Raw genomic sequence first — 19077 nt, 5'->3', positions numbered from 1 at the left:
TGAATAAAAATATTTTCATGAAATATTAACTATGTATTTACAGACAAAATAACGCGAAAGTTATTTTGTCTATCTGTCAGTCTGTCTCTTTTTCAGGCCTCAACCACTGAAATGATTTGACTGAAATTTAGTACTGAGATAGCTAAGACCTGAAAAAAGACATAAACGGGACCTATGCGGGTTTTTTTATTGACTAAAGGCCAGGTTATAAAATAATCAGGATACAAATTATTTATGTGCAAAAAATAAGTACAAATTATTTGATTACTTATCAACGAAAAAAACTTCGCACTTTAAACGAATAACAAAAACTTTGAAATGCCATATAGGGGCCATCCATAAATTACGTCACGCGAATTTTAGAACTTTTCAACCCCTCCCCCACTCCTTGTCACACGTTGTCACATTTTTAGTACCCCGTTCCCCCTAATGTGACGTCACACATTTTTCAAACTTATGCATGTATCTAAAAATAATCAAAAGAAAACAGTTATTTTCATTTTTTTACTTATTAAATATCGAAAATTTAAAAAATCGTAAATTTTAGTGTCCCACTTGCATTACAACATGACTCTAGGAATTAAATGTTGTTGCGTAAGAGATAATCTTATAGCGAGAGTGCGAAATTATTAAAAAATACATATAGGTAGGTAGATTAAAAATTTTCTGTTCAAAGTTTTTTGCTCACGTACAAATTTCGTTTCGTTTTATTATGTCACGTCACAAAGTTTTTGATCCCCCCTGCCCCTTGTCACATTATGTCACATAAAGATGATACCCTCCCCCCCTATTAACGTGTGACGTAATTTATGGATGGCCCCATACCTACATGTTGAATTTAGTTCACATCATACATAAATAATGATTGCAACTGCACAGCTGTTCAGCCCATACAGATCGATACTAAAGGTTTAAAGAAATCCTCGTAATGGAAAATAGATATACATACATAAACATGTATTTTGAGAAAATACGAGTATAGTTTTTCTTTAAACCTTTTTTATTAAACTTACAAATAAAAATCAAAAATCAAAACAAATTTAAGTTACCAATGTATCGAAATAAATTTTAAATGAATGTCAACTATGTAGTAGACCACCTGCCTTTATGAAAGTCAGGGGCATGGGCGTAGCCACGGTGGGGCAGGGTGGGGCACTTGCCCCACCCTGGCTCTGATCTGGAAGGTACCTAACCAAATCTAAAAAACGTAATTATCTAGGTACTGACTACAAAACTTAATATCCGTTAAAAAATTCTCACTCGAAAGTTGTCAGTCGACACAAAGTTTCTGCCGTTTATACAATGATGTATCCAAAAATTTCCCGATTTTGATATATTTGATCATCGACTAAACATATTCAAAGAACATGTTTGTCAAATAGTGAAATGATGTCCTAGTTGTGTAATTTTGTAAAATTTGTTATTATTGTATAAGAAACCATTATTTTAATTGTATATCTAAGTAATATTTAATTATTGAATTTTTAATTATGAATTTATTGTAACACGCTTGAAATAACTGTAAGCTGTATCTCATTTTGTAGTAATTCTACACATTTTGTTGGGTTGCGATCTGCTCCCGAAATTGATATGTCGCCTATGGGCCCGGCAAGATTGTAACCTGTTATGTGTATTCAATTTAAATAAATAAATAAATAAATAAAATGTGATGTAAACAAAAAGCAGCTTGCGCTTCTATGTTACATGATTTAAACCACTTTTGGTGCCAGAAAAATTTGTGTAGTACTGTAACAGTACTCAAACCCACCTCACTACCCATTCAAAGCTGTTTTTATTGGGTTATTGTAAATTTGCCACAAAGTTAATTCGTCACCTAAAAAAGTATGTGTAAATTTGCCACACTTTTATTTTTTTAAAGTTAATTCGTCACGATTTAATATCAAGTATTGTAAATTCGTCACATCGATAATTTAAGTACAGATAGCAAAAAAATTAAACAATAAATTAATTTAAAATGTTTATTTCTTAATCAGTTTTAGATTTTCAACCTTACATGTAAAAAAATCACAGTCAAATTGGAGGGCGATGGACTTTGTAAAAACATAAGGAAAAGCATAACAAAGATAAATTTTGCTAAAAACCAAGGAACATCTATTTTGTATATGTTCTAAAAATTCACAGCAGTTATAAAGAGTATTACTTAACATCTACATTATTCTACATAGGTAATGGTAAAAATCACAGTTCTCTCTATAAATATTTTTAAAATGTAATGAAATGAGAGCGGCTCTATAATATTTATCACAATCACAGGAACAAATGGCCAGGGCCCGTCCTGTATCGTCTATACTCTGCCAGATTAAAACGATTGCCTTTAGTTAGTTTACTTACACACTGTATATTATTCTACATAGGTAATCGTAAAAATCACAGTTCTCTGTATAAATATTTTTAAAATGAATTGATGACTCAATAATGAATTTACCTTATGTAATGTGAATGATGACTGTAATATTAAAATGTAAATCATTATATTGCTGGTTTCATTGCAGGCTGAAAGGTATAATTCACTTGCCTTGCTTGCTGGCGGTACTTTACTACTTGTGGCAAATTTACAATAACCCGAATATACCTGTGACGAACTTACACATACTTTTTAAGGCATGTGACGAATTTACTTTCAATGTATGGAGTTTTAAAAACGTGACGAATTAACTTTGTGGCAAATTAGCCAAATTCGCACTAAATTTCCCATCCAATTTCACTTTTGTTTAAGGATAAGTTACTGACCATAAAAACACAAAATGCTGACAGATCCAGGTGAAGCTACGCTCGCAATCTTACATAAAAGTTTTTGGCCGATATCTCGGAAACTATCCATTTTAAGGCAAAAAATATTGGTAATTTTTTGTAGGTAGTAAAATTTTACACCTTTTATACTTTGTAAACTTTATGTAAGACTTTCCGTTTACGATTTATGGCCTATTTAATGAGCCGGTTTCATCTTTGGCAAGTAGGTAACTCTATAAATATTGGATTTATCAATGAAATGCAAAGGCATTAATATATTATACATAATATTATGCATTATCCATTTATTAAGATTATTTGAAACTTTTTTTCTAATCCTTTTTGAGTTATTTAACGTTTGGCGATAAATAGTAAATTTCAAGGTAGTTACCAATGTATGTTTCGTATATATTTCGTACATATGTTTCGTATTTATTCTAAATAATATTGAGTAGTTATTTTATATTCGGATGCAAGAATAAAATAAAGGAAAATATTTTAAAAAATGTATTAAAAATTTTCTATAAGTAAAAAAAAAATCAAAAATGTTGCCGTTTCGGAAACGGTGAAAATCCACTTGCATTGGAAATTTCTTCTTCGTTTTTATTACATCCGTAAAAAAGCTTTTGACCTGCCATGTCACCCGCCGAGCCTCAGCATTGCTACATTATACGTGGAACAACTCAAAAAATATGGGCACTAGAAAAAAAATTCAAACAAAACTTGTAGAGAGTAAAGTGACCTAAAAACCAGAGGCGGCTCGCCCTAAGGAGCGCTGGTGCAGTGAACTCCCATAAATAATTATAATAAAATCATACTCCTTAATTTCATTATTAATATTAATTATAACTATTTAAAATCAATCGTAATCGTAAAAAACTACTGTCAATACCAATGAATATATCCATCATTCCATCATTCCATACACCTGAATAATACTGTATTATACAGTAACGCGCGAAGCGGAGCGCTCACGATTGCGCTCCAATGAAAAAATATTTAGTACATTTCCTAATACGAAATTCAATAGGAGTGAAAGAGAGGGTTTGCCAGTGCCCTGCGCGCGTGAAACAGAAGATTTTCTATGGAAAAATAGCAAAATTCGGAGCGCCGCTCCCGCAAACGTTGCCGGTTCGTTTTTACCGCCGCGCCTGGGCGCCCGTACACATGACAGCTCTCTATATTATAAACAAAAACTCGACTCTCGAGTCTCGAGTCAACTTCAATGCACGCGCGCGAATGCAAATTCGGGAATTTTCTAATTAAAATCATAAGATACGTGTTGAAATAGTCTTTAGTTATCAGTATTACTTGTGAGTGTGAAAATGAACAATTAACTATAATGTGGCGTTCATTAAAAAGTGTGTTAAAACGTTACAAATTCGGCTTGAATTAAAAAAGCTAAGGGACTGCCACGGCCTGAACTTGACCTTACGCAAAAATGTACGACAAAAACGAAAACATATACCTACGCGTGTGTTTAAATCCGAACAATATTATGTGAAAACACCGTGGTTGTGTGGTTGTGATGAAAGCAACAACAGACATTTACGAATGTCTTGTCGCTTTAAGTTATAGATATTTTTTGCACACCAAAAAGAAAGACGTATGTATTTCCTTTATAAGTAATTTTTTTGATAAATGTACTGCTTTACACCATGTATTTTCAGTGTTTTATTTCAAGTGAACACCCATAAAATTTTGTCACGAGCCGCCTCTGCTAAAAACTATGTACATACATACATGCATTTTATTCATTAATCCAATATTTTAACGATCAACCGGTTCATCAAATAGGCCATAAACCGTAAATACTAAATAGTAAGTCTTACAAAAAATTTTACATGGTATAAAATATGCGAAATTTTACTTTCTACAAAAAAGTCTAAGCAACTTTTGCCCTAAAGTGGATAGTTTTCGAGATATCGGTCAAAAACTATAAGATTGCGAGCAAAGCTCCACCTGGATCTGTCTGCATTTTGTGTTTTTATGGTCAATATAAGTGACCATTAACCTAAAACAAACATGAAATCGGAAGTGCAAGGTTTTGCTTTATTTACTGAGTTATTTAAAATGGTTCATTTTTCTATTTACATAGACCTATATTTTATGGTAAAAAGGAATCATATTATTGTATTAGACAGATAAACTATATAATATAGGGATGAAATTTGCAACATAAACGGCTGTAGGTATCTTTTGTTTGTTTTGATTTATTCATTATTATTTCAGCTTGATACCTCCACGTGTTCTTGAAAAAAAAGGTATTTTTAGACAGACAGACGCACAACAAAGTCTGCCTGTCGGTTTGTCTGTCAACACACTTTTTCTCAGGAACGCGTAGAGTTATCAAACTGAAATTTATATCGAATACTCAAGTCTACGGTCTCTTAAAGCTGTGAAAAAATCAAACTTATAAGCCAACGCAATCAAAAGATACAGCCATTTTATGCTGCAAATTATCGCAAATTTCGACATTCGCAAGGGCATCAAAACCTACATTGTACCTAGGGTAACGGCACCAGTGGTCAGCCAGGCACCAGTGATCAGCCTATTGCGTTGTTTATTGGCCATAAATATCGCTGTAATCAAAATAACCAAATCACGCGCACTTAAATAGAAGCTCTGTTTCGTTATTGGTTCATGCATCACGCGATAGGAGCAGCAGGGGGTCAGGGGAGAGAAGTAAACACGTTCGTACAGGTGCTGTCCGCCGACAAGAGCAAAAGTGTCATGTCTGCAATATTTTTTGTTTCACGTGGTGCTCTTTTGAAAGGTGAGAAATAACATATTTTAGTATGAAATGTGATTGTGTTGTATAGATAATAACTTTATAGATTACTTAGAGCATTTAATTTTATGAAATTTGATAAAAAATATTGTGTTTTTACTTAAAAATACGAGGGGCTGACCATTGGATACTGATTTTTTATGAAAGATCCAATGGACAGCCCCTGGGGCTGATTACTGGGATTATTCCTAATTGTTAGAAAACCCAGTGGTCAGCCGCATTTAAAAAAATTTTTTCAAGCGGCTGACCACTGGGTCTCAATCTGTGGTCTCAATGATCCAGTATTCAGCCACGATGTTATTGAAATAATATTTTAAGTATAAATGCGAATGTTTGTGTTTAAATATATAAGTAATACTTCATGTTAGTTAAGTTTTACCTGAAATAATGGTATTATGTGTATTCATATCCAAAAGTTATTATAGTTCCCTTTTTTTCTGGCTAAAAATGCCGCCAAGACAACAGTATCCTCCAGAGAAATCCTCCAAAAGAGATCCTCCTGTGGTTGATTATAATTATATATATTTTGGATTATAGATACATCAATAATATTATAAACTAATATCGCTGATTTTTTTAAAAAGAATTATTGCTGTTTTTATGATAAATAATAAGAAATTCCTAGAAAATAAGAAGACACAAAGAGATTGTAATATGTAGTATGTTTAAAATAATATTTGTATTATGTACGATATATTTTTTTTTGTGCTAAGTGAATCGTTGCTATAAAAATGTGATTAATATAGTTGATTTTGATATAACATTGTTTATTTTGATCTCATAATTAGTTATACTTACTAAAGGCTGAACACTGGGTTCAACAAGGCTGTTTATTGGTTTTTAGAGGCTGTTCACTGGGACACTGGGCCATTTTTTGTTTAAAATTAATTATATATTTTACTAAGAGAATTATTGTTTTTGATAAACGCTGATTCGAAACTACAATAAACAATAAATCCATACATGTTGTACGTTTTTTTATTCGACGATTGTTGTAGAAATGGCAATTGTCAAAACGTCAAAAAGCTGTTATGAGGCTGACCACTGGTGCCGTTACCCTACTTCCCGTGAACACAGAGTCTTGAAATTTGGTTAAAAGCAATGTCTTATAGCGCAGATAAAGGAAAAATTGCTAAAACATACATTTTAGAGTTACAACATAATAAAAAGTAGGTTTATTCGGAGCCCTCGGTGTGCGACTCCGACTCGCACTTGGCCGGTTTTTTTTTGCCCCACCCTGTGCCCATGGCTAGCTACGCCCATGGTCAGGGGTTAAATTATACATAATTAATAAATACTACATTTCATAAATTCGATGGTCGTATCGTACTATGTATATAGCTTATATTATATACCTACTAGCTTTCCACTCGCGGCTTCACCGGTTTGTCTAGAGCCTAATGCCGCGGCCACACACTCGACGAGTGGTATGGGAAGTAACGAGGAAAGTAGGCAGAGACATAGTGTGGCCACGTTACTCGTGATGCCACTCGTCGTGCTCATCGTCCTGCTCACTGCTCCCTATTTTGTCGGCTTTTGCGCGCGAGTCAAAGGACCGGCAATACGAGTGCGAAATGAAGAGTGTCGCGATTAATCGCGCGAGTAGATCAGTGTGTGGCCAGATAGGGCAATGTCGCGGCGAATAACCGCAGCGCGATGAGCAGGACGAGGAGCATAGTGTGGCTGCGGTATTATAAATTATACCTTTACGAAAACCTCAAGAATCACTCTATGTATTAAAAAACCACATCAAAATCCATTGGGTAGTTTAATAGATTTAAGAATAGGTACATAGTGATAGAGAAAGTGACTTTATTTTATACTATCTACCTATGTATTGATCTTCATTTATAGTAGAAACAATTATAATTATTATAATTTAAGACGGTAAAAAATTTCTAGCTCCTCCTTACTATGAAATTTTTTAAACTATATAACATGAGGAAATATTAAAAATACATAATTAATTCCTTAAAAAAACTTCCTGCAATATTACAATTACACTTTGTGCAAATGATCCCTTTGAATAATTAACCTTCATTTTGAATTCCCTTGCAGTCTGCAATATCTCGAGACGGGGTTTAGTTCTAGATTAAGATGGTGCAAGTACTATGGTATCAAATGTCAGCCTACTAGGGAAATACGAAATTGGTAGTAAAGCTAGTTTTTTTTTAATTTTTGAGAATGTCATGCCCCCCTAGTCAAGTGGCTTTCAGTTAGCGTAGCGTTCAATAGAATAGACTACGAATGTATGAGATTGACGTAAGCTGTAGATAAACCGTAAACGTATCTACAGCCTACGTCAATCTCATACATTCGTAGTCTATTCTATTGAACGCTACGCTAACAGAAAGCCACTTGACTAGTGGGGCAGGTAATTATAGCCTGCTTCATGATAGATATTCTAATTCAAACTCAATCTCAAACACAAACATTTATTTATTCAACTAGACTTTTTTGAGAAGCACTTTTGAAACGTCATATTTTTACATATTTTTAACATTTACCACCGATTCGAATTTGTTTATTTTTAGGTTTCTGTGTTTTACATAATTATACATAATTTTTTTATACATAATTCTATCAAAACATCCTCAACTCTAGTAATGACATAGTTTAGTTTCATCTTTTGTTTTCAATTAGCCTTCCATATCTGCAAAAGACTATTGTTAGGTTACAGGTATAAATAGCAATACAATTCGTGCAATACCCACACGAATCAAACAAATAGATCATTTACAGTTAGGGCCGGCGAAGATATGGCGGAGCGCAGCACAGAGCAATTTTCATTGACAATCTATTATAAACTTTGTCCTCATTTAAAATAATATTCAAAAACACTGCATGATACCTAATCGCTTCGATGCTCCTCGGGAATAAATTTTTGTGACTTGATTCTGAATGTTATTGTAATGAGGACACTGACGATAATAATTTGACAACACAAAATGCTCTGCGCTGCGATCCGACATATCTGCCCCAGCCCTTGTGTAGGCACCTGTTATGTAGACCATTAAACATGCAGAGCGCAGGTGGCTAATCAATCGTATAGTTAAGTTCAATTCTTTAGGCTATTGTTCCGCTGAATAGAGGATATAGGCCAATCACCCTTTGTTAGCTATTAACCAGGCTTTTGTTGGGTCTACATTCTAAAGTGGTTTAATTAGGAAAAGGAAAGCCTTTTATATTTTGTTGTGAACACTGAATAGGTTATAAAGAAAAAATTAAGGACTTCCCACCGAAAATCTTCAGACTTTGGCAATATTTGCACATCTAGTGGTTCAGAAATAAAATCATAAACTCATAACGAACTAAAATCCATCAATTCGTAAACGCTTGGCAAAGAAACTAACATAGAGAATAAAAAAAACATAATCGAACCAATTCGTATCTTTAGAAATCTGTTCGATATATTTGTTCAATTCAGGAAGGCATCAAACTTTAACACCTCCACATGTATGGGTTAGGTAAACTGAATAGATATCGATTATTTCTATAAATACACACACTTTATAACCTTGGTATTGGTGAACGTATCGTTACAATCGATTTGCAGTTCTTGCTTAACCTTTATGTAGGTAAACCTAGAAAATTTAGGACATGGTGAAAGCTCGATATTTTTAACACATACCTATTTGAATCGATCTTTATTATTATATATAATGTGTAATTCTTTATGTGTACTACACAATTCTAAGCACAATTTAATCAATAACATCTGTATACTGTTTTTTTAAATAAACTTAACACTCATATTTTAATAGCTTTAACACTAATTAGGAAACAACTGAAATAGGAAGGCATTCGAAGGTGTACCTCCTAATTTCATAATTTGGACACTTTAGATGTCAGTCACTTCTTTATTATTCATTTTATGTACAGTCTACATCGTCTGTTATTTCGCCTGTATATTGTGTAGAACTACAGTCAGTACCAAAATACGACTTACCAAAACAATTCGCAAACAAAATCGAATTTAGTCGACAATTGAAATCGTTTTTGCTGACGCTAACGGACCACAAATCCGCGCCCCGATATGGGGTATCGTCCTAACCCATCTAGGAGCAATATGTCCAGATGGTTCATAAATTGTGGGCCGTGGGACAAAAATGATCGAATTATTTTCGCCGACATTCCGCTAGAAAGGGATGCTAATAAAAGATATTGATATAAAATATTGCGTTATGAACGAGCTTTTTCGGTTTAAATGTTTCTTCAAGGTTTTCGTGGATCTGGCTTTTGGGTTGAGTTATTTCAAACTATTCGTTATATTCTTCGGTTTCAATTTTTTGTACAATATTTATAGATGAAAATTAGAACGTACAACTGGAGTTGAGAGCCTCGGCCACCGTACTATTTAATTATTTAGGTACCGTAGCACCTATTAGTTCCATGGTGAATTGGGATTCCCAAAGTTAAGCCGAGACAGCATTTCTTGTATTATTAAAAGCCTTTTTTTCATTATAAATATGACGTTCTTATATATTTTTATTTTATTATTTAACAGCATGTCCTCAATTTTCTTCAAATGCTATTTAAAACTAAAATAAAACACTATCAACTGCTCTATATCTTTTATTATTCACATACCTAATTGTTCCGTCCTTACCCCATTTGCTACGCTTGATTAACCGAAGCAATGCAAGTAAAACCGCAGCACATCGCTAGTATCGCAATCCCACTAGTGTTACTGCTAATTGGCATTGTTACTGTTGTGCTTGGGACACGGTTTATCGTCCTGTTTGGGGTTCCTTGGGCTAGTTAGTCAGTTCCTTGTACAAGCTTAACAGCTATAAGCTCTCTTTCAAACTCAAACTCATTCAAACTCAAACTCAAACATTTATTTATTCAATTAGATTTCTTATAAAATCACCACAATCACATTTTTAATTTAATTAAGGTTGAATGTCGATGGTGACCACTAGTATTGAAAATAATAAAATAAATATTGTAATGAACATTCACGATAATCCTTTTTCGCGGGAAATTGCTTTTAGAAGTGCCAACAAGTTTCTTGACGACTCTTCTAAGATGAACCAACATTCCGAAAAGGAGGAAGTGATATAAAATATTAATCCTTTAATAAACACTTATATACATAGTTTTCTAGAAACTTTTTCGTAATTAATACAGTTAGTAAGTTTTGTTATAAAAGATTTCAGGACAATTTTCACACACGGCACGATCTGGTCCCATACTAAGCTTTGGCTTGTGTTATGGAAACCAGATGGCTGATAAACATAGATAATTAACACTCAGACACAGAGCAAACATCTATGTTCATCACATAAATATTTTCCCTGGGTGGGAATCGAACCCACGACCTCTGGCTTGGAAGGCAGGGAACCAACTAAACCAACCGGTCAGTCAAGACGAAAGAAAATATGTAATTTCAAGGAAATTCGTGAAAATATACGGAACCAAAGTTCCCAGAGGGTTTTCTTAAAATTACTGCTTAGTTTTATTCAAAGAAAGGACTTTGATAGAACACTTTAGTTTCGCACTTCTGCAACCCACTTAAGACGAACCGCCTTTAGGTATTTTGACGATTTACTCGTCATTTGGACATTGTGTTCAAATGTATATGTTATTAACTGATTATCTGGGTTAGCCAGGATATGACGCGGTAGTGTTCTAGCTTTCAAATGCCGTAAGAATATTAAAAATCGGCCAAATAGTTTTTGAGTTATAAACAAACAAACAGAACATCAAATCTACTGCTAAATACTTGAAACTGATAAAAAAGAAAATTCGTTTATTATGGACACAAAATTATAAAAAAATATACATTAGAGATTTATGCAACATACATTTTTAATCATTCCATGGTATGCATTTTTTTGTGTTTTGCTATCATAATAATTTATTCATCATTCAATATTTTTGTCTGTTGATATTTTCCATGTACTTACATTAATTTCTCTTTGCAAAAGTGTATCCAGAATCAATTCCCGTAACAGAATGTCGAATAAACTGCGTTTCCTTTATAAAAATGATATTAAACATCAAACATGTGTGTTCCTTGATCATTTCCCTACAAAAGAAATCACATCATGGATTTCTTGTTATTTGCAAAACGTATTTCTGAGATATTAGGCTGTCTACACACCTGCGATCGCACAATGCTTGTCTTGTCATTGCAATGCCTTTATTTGGGGAATTAATTCGGTTGTTGAAATGTGTTTCATATAGTATTTCATTATAATATATTTTCTGCAGCATTTTCTGTTTGAAACGTTTTTATTATTATTATAAAGTAGGTGACGCGGGTGATTTCGATTGCCTTTAATTTTTTCTTAGCGGAAATTACCAATTCGACGCATAGGTTACAAACTAGTTATTTTAGTACATACAGCGTTTTTAAGGTTATTTTTAACTAGCTTTCCACCCGCGGCATCGCCCGCGAAAAAAAAGAAAAACCCGCATAGTTCCCGTTCCCGTAGGATTTCCGGGATAAAACCTATCCTATGTCCTTTCTCGGGTATCAAAATATCTCTATACCAAATTTCATGAAAATTGGTTCAGTAGTTTAGACGTGATTGAGTAACAGACAGACAGAGTTACTTTCGCATTTATAATATTATTAAGTATGGATAGTATGGATTTATTTTTCAGTATAAATAGCGTGTGATTATATTTGTCGCAGTCATCTGGTTGAATCTGATATTGGTTTGAATGACTAGAAGGCTAGTCATTCAATCAAATAGCAAATTAAACCATTAGACCACAGATATTCACTGTCTAACAATATTACTTCATAAAGTCTATTCAGTATTAATAATTACACAAACGACAATAAATAGTAATTGATTGTAGCGTGTTGTAGTGAACATCAAACATAATCTAGTTCTATTCTTGGCCTAAATAAAGTTAGGTGTGTATAGGTTCAACATCATTAGTACTACGCTTGATTTGATTGAAGTTTCATATAGGTTAGATATATATAGGTTTAATACACGTCAACTATTTCTACATTTTAGGTATAAAAAATATAGAAATAGTTGACACGTTGCTATTATAAATTCATTGAAATGTAGGGTTCGTATGTTTTCACTAACATAATTAGGATAACATTTTTCGAATTTTTAAGAAGTATATTCAAGCCTTTATAACAAGATTTTTTTTAGCTTCAAGTGTATGTTCGTATGTAACGGTAATGTTTGAATGTGACCGACGCCTTTGACGACGCATGACGCACTTTAAACAGACAAATGAAATTCAAACTTTGTACACTTATCAACTAAGCTTATCAAGGATCGGTGTCAACTGTCAACTCAATGATTTCATGAGTGTAAGCGTGTCATTAGTTTTTTTTTTTAACAATATTGATTAGATATTTATTTGGTATATAAAAAACTACTTAGCCATAATATCCTCTTATTTACAAAGTAATTTACCTAATAACCACGAAACTAACAAGTCTAAACCTAAACACCTAAACACAGCTTCATAAATCTTAACCACACGTTACGCCACATTAGCTCGATAATGGCGTCAAAAAATTCCAAAGTTTCCAGAAGTTTCCATTGTTACAGCTAACTGCTGGTTTTAAGAATAAACGTATAATAATTAAGTTAGTCGCCATCAATCACCGCGCCATCTGTAGGCGGTGGGGAAAACACCGGGCAAGTGTATTTATAGACCAGGTTAGAAAAAATAAAGTGTAGTACCTTATTTTTCTTATTACAACTTTATCGTCACCTTATTATTTATGAAATTACATTAAAAATAACAAAATTGTATACACGTAAACAAATAACTTATTATACTGTTTTGTTTTATGATCATAAACGGAGTAATTGAGTTTTTTTAATCCTTTCTCTTGCCCGCCAGTTCTTTTCAAAAGTTGATTAGGTCTGTTTCTTAAGTTATATAAAAACAATAGATAAAAACAAAGATTCTGAAAACATGCCAACAATCAATTTATTCAGTCTCACAAGCATCTACATTCTACATCATGAAAATTATAATATGACAATGTTATCTAATTCGATAATACAAATAAATATAAATGAAATATGATGCATTGATTTTTAATCATAAAATTATATTTCAACTTTTATGTTTAAATATCTAATAATTTTAAGAAAATTATAAGAATAGACATTGATATTTATTGATTGATAGATTTTGATATTATCATAATAATTGATACTGTATGTTATGTAACCTAATATTAATCTTCGTATGCTGCTAAGTCCATCAATTAATATGATTAACTAAACTAATTCAGTCCGTGTCTATAAATAAGAACTGAAAGGCAAACAACGTACTCAAAGGTAACTTTTGTTAGGCGTATTCGTATAATTGATTGTTCCCGTGAATTTTAAGCGTTCAATTATTTAGTCGTGTTTTTCGTAAGCTCTATCAAACTTATTCTTTAGACAAAAATAGGCTATTTTATATGGTGTACCTTTATCCAGGTATTATATTCCACAAATTAAAGTTACTTTACTAAAAAAAAAGCTAATAAGCGTTTTCAGGTTAAGGACGCTGTCACAAATCTGCGTTACTCAAATTTAGGTATCTAACGACGTAACTTTGTTCGCGGCAATATCACGCTCACGTAAACATAGCGCATTCCATTTTATAGACCATCTTCATACTTGATATTATTTTTAATTTTTGATATTATGTATTTTTATTGAAATTGATTCCAGAAGATTACTAGGAACTTTAAAAATTCATTTTGTTACTTTTATTAGTAGGTACGATCCTAATAAGTATGTTAGTATATTCAAACAACTTAAAAAAGTGTGACTATTTTACATCATTATTTCATTGAATAATAATCTATGAATTGTATACAATATCCAAGCTTTTTAAGAAATGTAGAATTATTATCATACATATTATGATGTTACCGGCACTGTATTAAATCCGGCATTGTATACAATTCTTAGTAAATGTATGTTATTCCGAAAAATAGTCGGAATGAAATAAATTATAGGTATTCGTCACATAACACATTACCTAGGATACTCTTAAATCTGAACTTTTCCTACGTAGCAAACACATTTGCAAGTGTGGGTAGTTTTTGGGGTAGCTATTAACCAATATGAGGTCAAAACTAAAATCCAAGATGGCGTCGACGAAAATTTTAGATCTTTTCGTCATGGGTGTCATTTTCATGGTTTTTGGGGTAGCTATTAACGAATATGAGGTTAAAACCAAAATCCAAGATGGCGCCGACGAAAATTTGACTTTTTTCGTGATGGGTGTCATTTTCATGGTTTTTGGGGTAGCTATTAACGAATATGAGGTTAAAACCAAAATCCAAGATGGCGCCGACGAAAATTTGACATCTTTTCGTCATAGGTGTAATTTTCTTAATAATAAAGAAGTAAACTAAAATAAAATAACAAAGATTTTCGTCGGCGCCATCTTGGATTTTATTTTTGACCTCATATTGGTTAATAGCTACCCCAAAAACCATGAAAATGACACCCATGACGAAAAGATGTAAAATTTTGGTCGGCGCCATCTTGGATTTTATTTTTGACCTCATATTGGTTAATAGCTACCCCAAAAACCATGAAAATGACACCCATGACGAAAAGATGTAAAATTTTCGTCGGCGCCATCTTGGATTTTATTTTTGACCTCATATTGGTTAATAGCTACCCCAAAAACCATGAAAATGACACCCATGACGAAAAGATGTCGAATTTTCACCGGCGCCATCTTGGATTTTAGTTCTGACCTCATATTGCGTAATATCCACCCCAAAAACCATGAAAATGACACCCATCACGGAAAGATGTAAAATTTTCGTCGGCGCCATCTTGGATTTTATTTTTGACCTCATATTGGTTAATAGCTACCCCAAAAACCATGAAAATGACACCCATGACGAAAAGATGTAAAATTTTCGTCGGCGCCATCTTGGATTTTAGTTTTGACCTCATATTAGTTAATAGCTACCCCAAAAACCATGAAAATGACACCCATGATGAAAAGATGTAAAATTTTCGTCGGCGCCATCTTGGATTTTATTTTTGACCTCATATTGGTTAATAGCTACCCCAAAAACCATGAAAATGACACCCATGACGAAAAGATGGCAAATTTTCGTCGGCGCCATTTTGGATTTAAGTTTTGTCAAATTGCTTTACCCCACCAATCCGTTCAACAACCCATAAAAAAAGAGGATCTCAGTCAACATAATTTTTAAAACATAATTTTAAATTACAAATAACTGGAATATGAAACTTATACAGTTTACTCTTATAAAGTATCAAATATTTCAAATCACGAAAACGACAGTATACGCACAATAATCTTTTTCTAATTCGTTTTTATTTTTGGGACGAGGAGCGATACACCCGTCCTTCCAAGAGCGCTTCTGAGCGCGGTCTGACGACCCGCGAGAGCAAAATGTATGAAGAAATCGACAAGTATTTTTAATTTAGCTTATAATTGAAATAAAATTTTGATTTAGATACAAAAAAACTATCACAATCTATAAAGGACTATATATCCCTCAATAATTTATAGGTAAGAAGATAGATTAGGCTTTTAATTTTCTTAAAAGTGTACCGGTTTAGACCCCATTTTTTTGCATTTTATGCCATCATTGTGCTGGGAAAATCGTATTTCAGTGACAATTTTGTATGACGTCGTACAATTTTTATAAGATGATCGTAGAACTGAATATATTATCTTTAAATTAAGATATTACTTTGTTCTCACGTGTAAGTGCTTTGAGTTAAAATTGTACCGTAAAATAGCGGTTTTTGTTAAAAATCTGTTATAGCACCCTTAATATCATCGTCATCATCAGCCCATATACGTTCCCACTGCTGGGACACGAGCCTCGTATGAGGGCAGGTTAATATAAAATTCATTTACTCTGGAGTAAAATCATTTATATGTATTTTAGTGAATCTAATAAACACTTACAGGCTATTGATACCTACATAAAATAAATATTGTAGCTTCATACAAAAAAAAATTATTAATTTTCTAATTCTAGTACAATTTACGAAATTATCGTTTAAGAACTACACAATTTTAAGTTTTAATTTATTATTAAGAATTAGTCTCAGTATTAAAATAATTTGGAAAATCCAAAAGTGCACGCCTCATAATTTTTTTTTAATAAATATTTATTAATTATTATTTTTGTTTATTTAATAACAATTAAACCACATCGAATCAAACCCTGAAAAATGAAAGGGTTCTATTCCTGACCATACTCAAGCGTAAGAGAAAAAAAAAGACTCGATTAGTAAAGTATTTCGGTCGCTATCGTGTTAACAAGAAAAAGGATCCGCCCATACAGACACACGGACGTCGAACAGAAGACAGAACTTTTTTAAACTGTTTTTTAACTAGTTTAAATAACAAAAATGACATCAAAAATATCATGAACGTTAAAAATAGTGTTTTTTCTTAATATGTGTGTGTATGTATTATCTTACAAGTGCAATGTATGATACATAAAGACATTTTAAGTTTGAAAAATCAGATGTTTTGCGCGAAGTGACAGTAGTACCCACCTCAACGCTTCGCTTATGAGGCGTGCAAAATAACAATAGCATAATAATTACGGCGTACGTTTTTAAATTCCCCAGCAGATCCAAAAATATAAGGGAATTTCTTAGAACAATTCTAAAATATTAATAAAATCCAAATGAAAGTTTTAATTGCGTTCAATATTAGGGTACATAATCGAGTCCGAATTAACTCAAGGGACGGCAGATGCGTGAAATTACTCAATTAAAAGTATTAAAGAAATTTCCATTTAGCCCTTTCTATGCTAAGAAATGTTGGCTAAAATAATTATTAGTTACTTTCCCGTGGATTCGAAACATTGTAGAGTAAGGATTATTTGAACGTCTTTTGAAATATTGATGTTTTCTCTATGCTTATAATAAACTAACAAACAATAAAACATTTAATAAACTAAAAATTCGTTTTATTTGTGAATTGGAATTCTACTAATTCAAAGCCAGAAAATAATTCCTAATTTCAAAGTAAATCTTACTAGAAATTATAATTAAGTAGTTTCGAAATATTATAAAAATCAAAATGGCGCCCGCATAAATGCCCGCATAACACAATTTTTTATCCAACTCATTTCTTTGCGAAGTTTTGTATTAAATTTTGAACTTATGTCTCACAAGTAATGTACTAATAAGTACTTACGTAAAGTTATACCACAGATAATGTTATTATTAATCAGTAGGGAATCTTAATACAAAACGTTCGAACCGGCTCACTCGTACAAGCAAGCGTGTTTACGAGAATCCTAAGCGGTATGCAGTACCTAATAGCTAGTATATTATTATTAGTCTGTGCTAATAGTGATTTATGGGGATTTTTTTGGCCGTACGTTGGATGACATGACGCTTGTATACTGTCAGAGGAAGGTCAGAGGCGTAGTGTCTTCCAAGTTCCAGAGGACAAAAAACACCTTATCCTCGTGTTATTTTAGGTACTTACCTATCTTATAACACGCCACTGTTTGCCCTTTGTCATAAAAATTCATCTATTAACAACAGAACAAAGATTGTATATTGAAAATTAAAAATGTACAGCTCGCGTGTAGCACACACACAAACCTAATTGTTATTTATTGCAAACATAAACGGAAGTTGGAATTATGGAACCGATGTGGCTGAAATTGGTTTATTTTTTATTAAAAACTGAAAGAAGTTATAATAACTAAAGAGGCATAAGGCATTTAAATTAGAAATATTGTTTACTAGCTGCGCTTCGCATGGCTCCGCTCCTGTTGGTCTTACCGTGATGATATGCCTATAGCCTCGATATATGGGCTATCTATAATCTAACACCGAAAGAATTATGCAAATCGGGCCAGTAGTTCCTGAGATTAGCGCGTTCAAACAAATTCTTCAGCTTTATAATATTAGTATATAGATTACTTGTTTCCTGCTCAAAATTAGTAACCCATAGTCATAGGTATATTTACCAAAAAATTATAGATAGATATACGTCATTGTCGAATAACTTCAACTTGCACATACCTAACTGCATGCAAATGCATGTGATATATTGCATGCATATTTATAAACTTTGTATGGATCAAGGAAAGCTACATTAGTAAATAATTAGAGTAATGTAAATATTGTAATTAAACAACTTTAACCTTTTTTTTTTAAAAGTGGGGAAATCTTCCTAAGATACCCACGGCCCCCGGGGAAGGAGCCGTGGGTTATGTCGGATTCTTACCGACTAAAACCCCACTGTGTTCCGTCGAGCCGCTTTAATGATGGGGCCGCGGGTATTGGTTAGAATTCTTCCGCGACAAACACCTTTAACCTATAACGTAGTATATTATTATTAGTCTGTGCTATAACCTAAAATGTACTAATTCTGCAACTAAAATATGGCAGCTAAATTATGACAAAATGATAAAACTCTCATGTTTTGATTTCTGAAATTTAATAAGGGGCTTATCCATTCTTATTACTCGTCGTAATTTCTATGAAATTTTAGCAACAAAAGCTTAACTAGAAATAGTTAGAGTAATGTAAATGGGTGAAAACCCAGACGAACTACTTCCTACA

General features: G+C 32.8%; 2 long non-coding RNA genes across 2 annotated transcripts; both read right to left on the bottom strand.

The window, feature by feature from the left end:
* Positions 1 to 3370: 3370 nt before the first annotated feature.
* On the bottom strand, positions 3371 to 4481 carry LOC149479255 (uncharacterized). Its single transcript, XR_016317201.1, has 2 exons — positions 4182 to 4481; positions 3371 to 3925 (listed from the first exon to the last, which is right to left on the bottom strand). It is a non-coding gene; the product is annotated as an uncharacterized LOC149479255 (long non-coding RNA).
* A 314-nt stretch (positions 4482 to 4795) lies between these two features.
* Positions 4796 to 6811, bottom strand: LOC149479254 (uncharacterized). Its single transcript, XR_016317204.1, has 2 exons — positions 6605 to 6811; positions 4796 to 5258 (listed from the first exon to the last, which is right to left on the bottom strand). It is a non-coding gene; the product is annotated as an uncharacterized LOC149479254 (long non-coding RNA).
* Between the last annotated feature and the right edge of the window lie 12266 nt (positions 6812 to 19077).

Source organism: Colias philodice, chromosome 20 (genome assembly GCF_061535455.1).
Source record: "Colias philodice isolate Cphi_HAF_F1 chromosome 20, ilColPhil1 Martin Lab GWU primary, whole genome shotgun sequence".
Classification (NCBI taxonomy): Eukaryota; Metazoa; Arthropoda; class Insecta; order Lepidoptera; family Pieridae; genus Colias; species Colias philodice.
The sequence above is the reverse complement of the archived record's forward strand: the minus strand, read 5'-3'. Positions and strand labels throughout refer to the sequence as shown.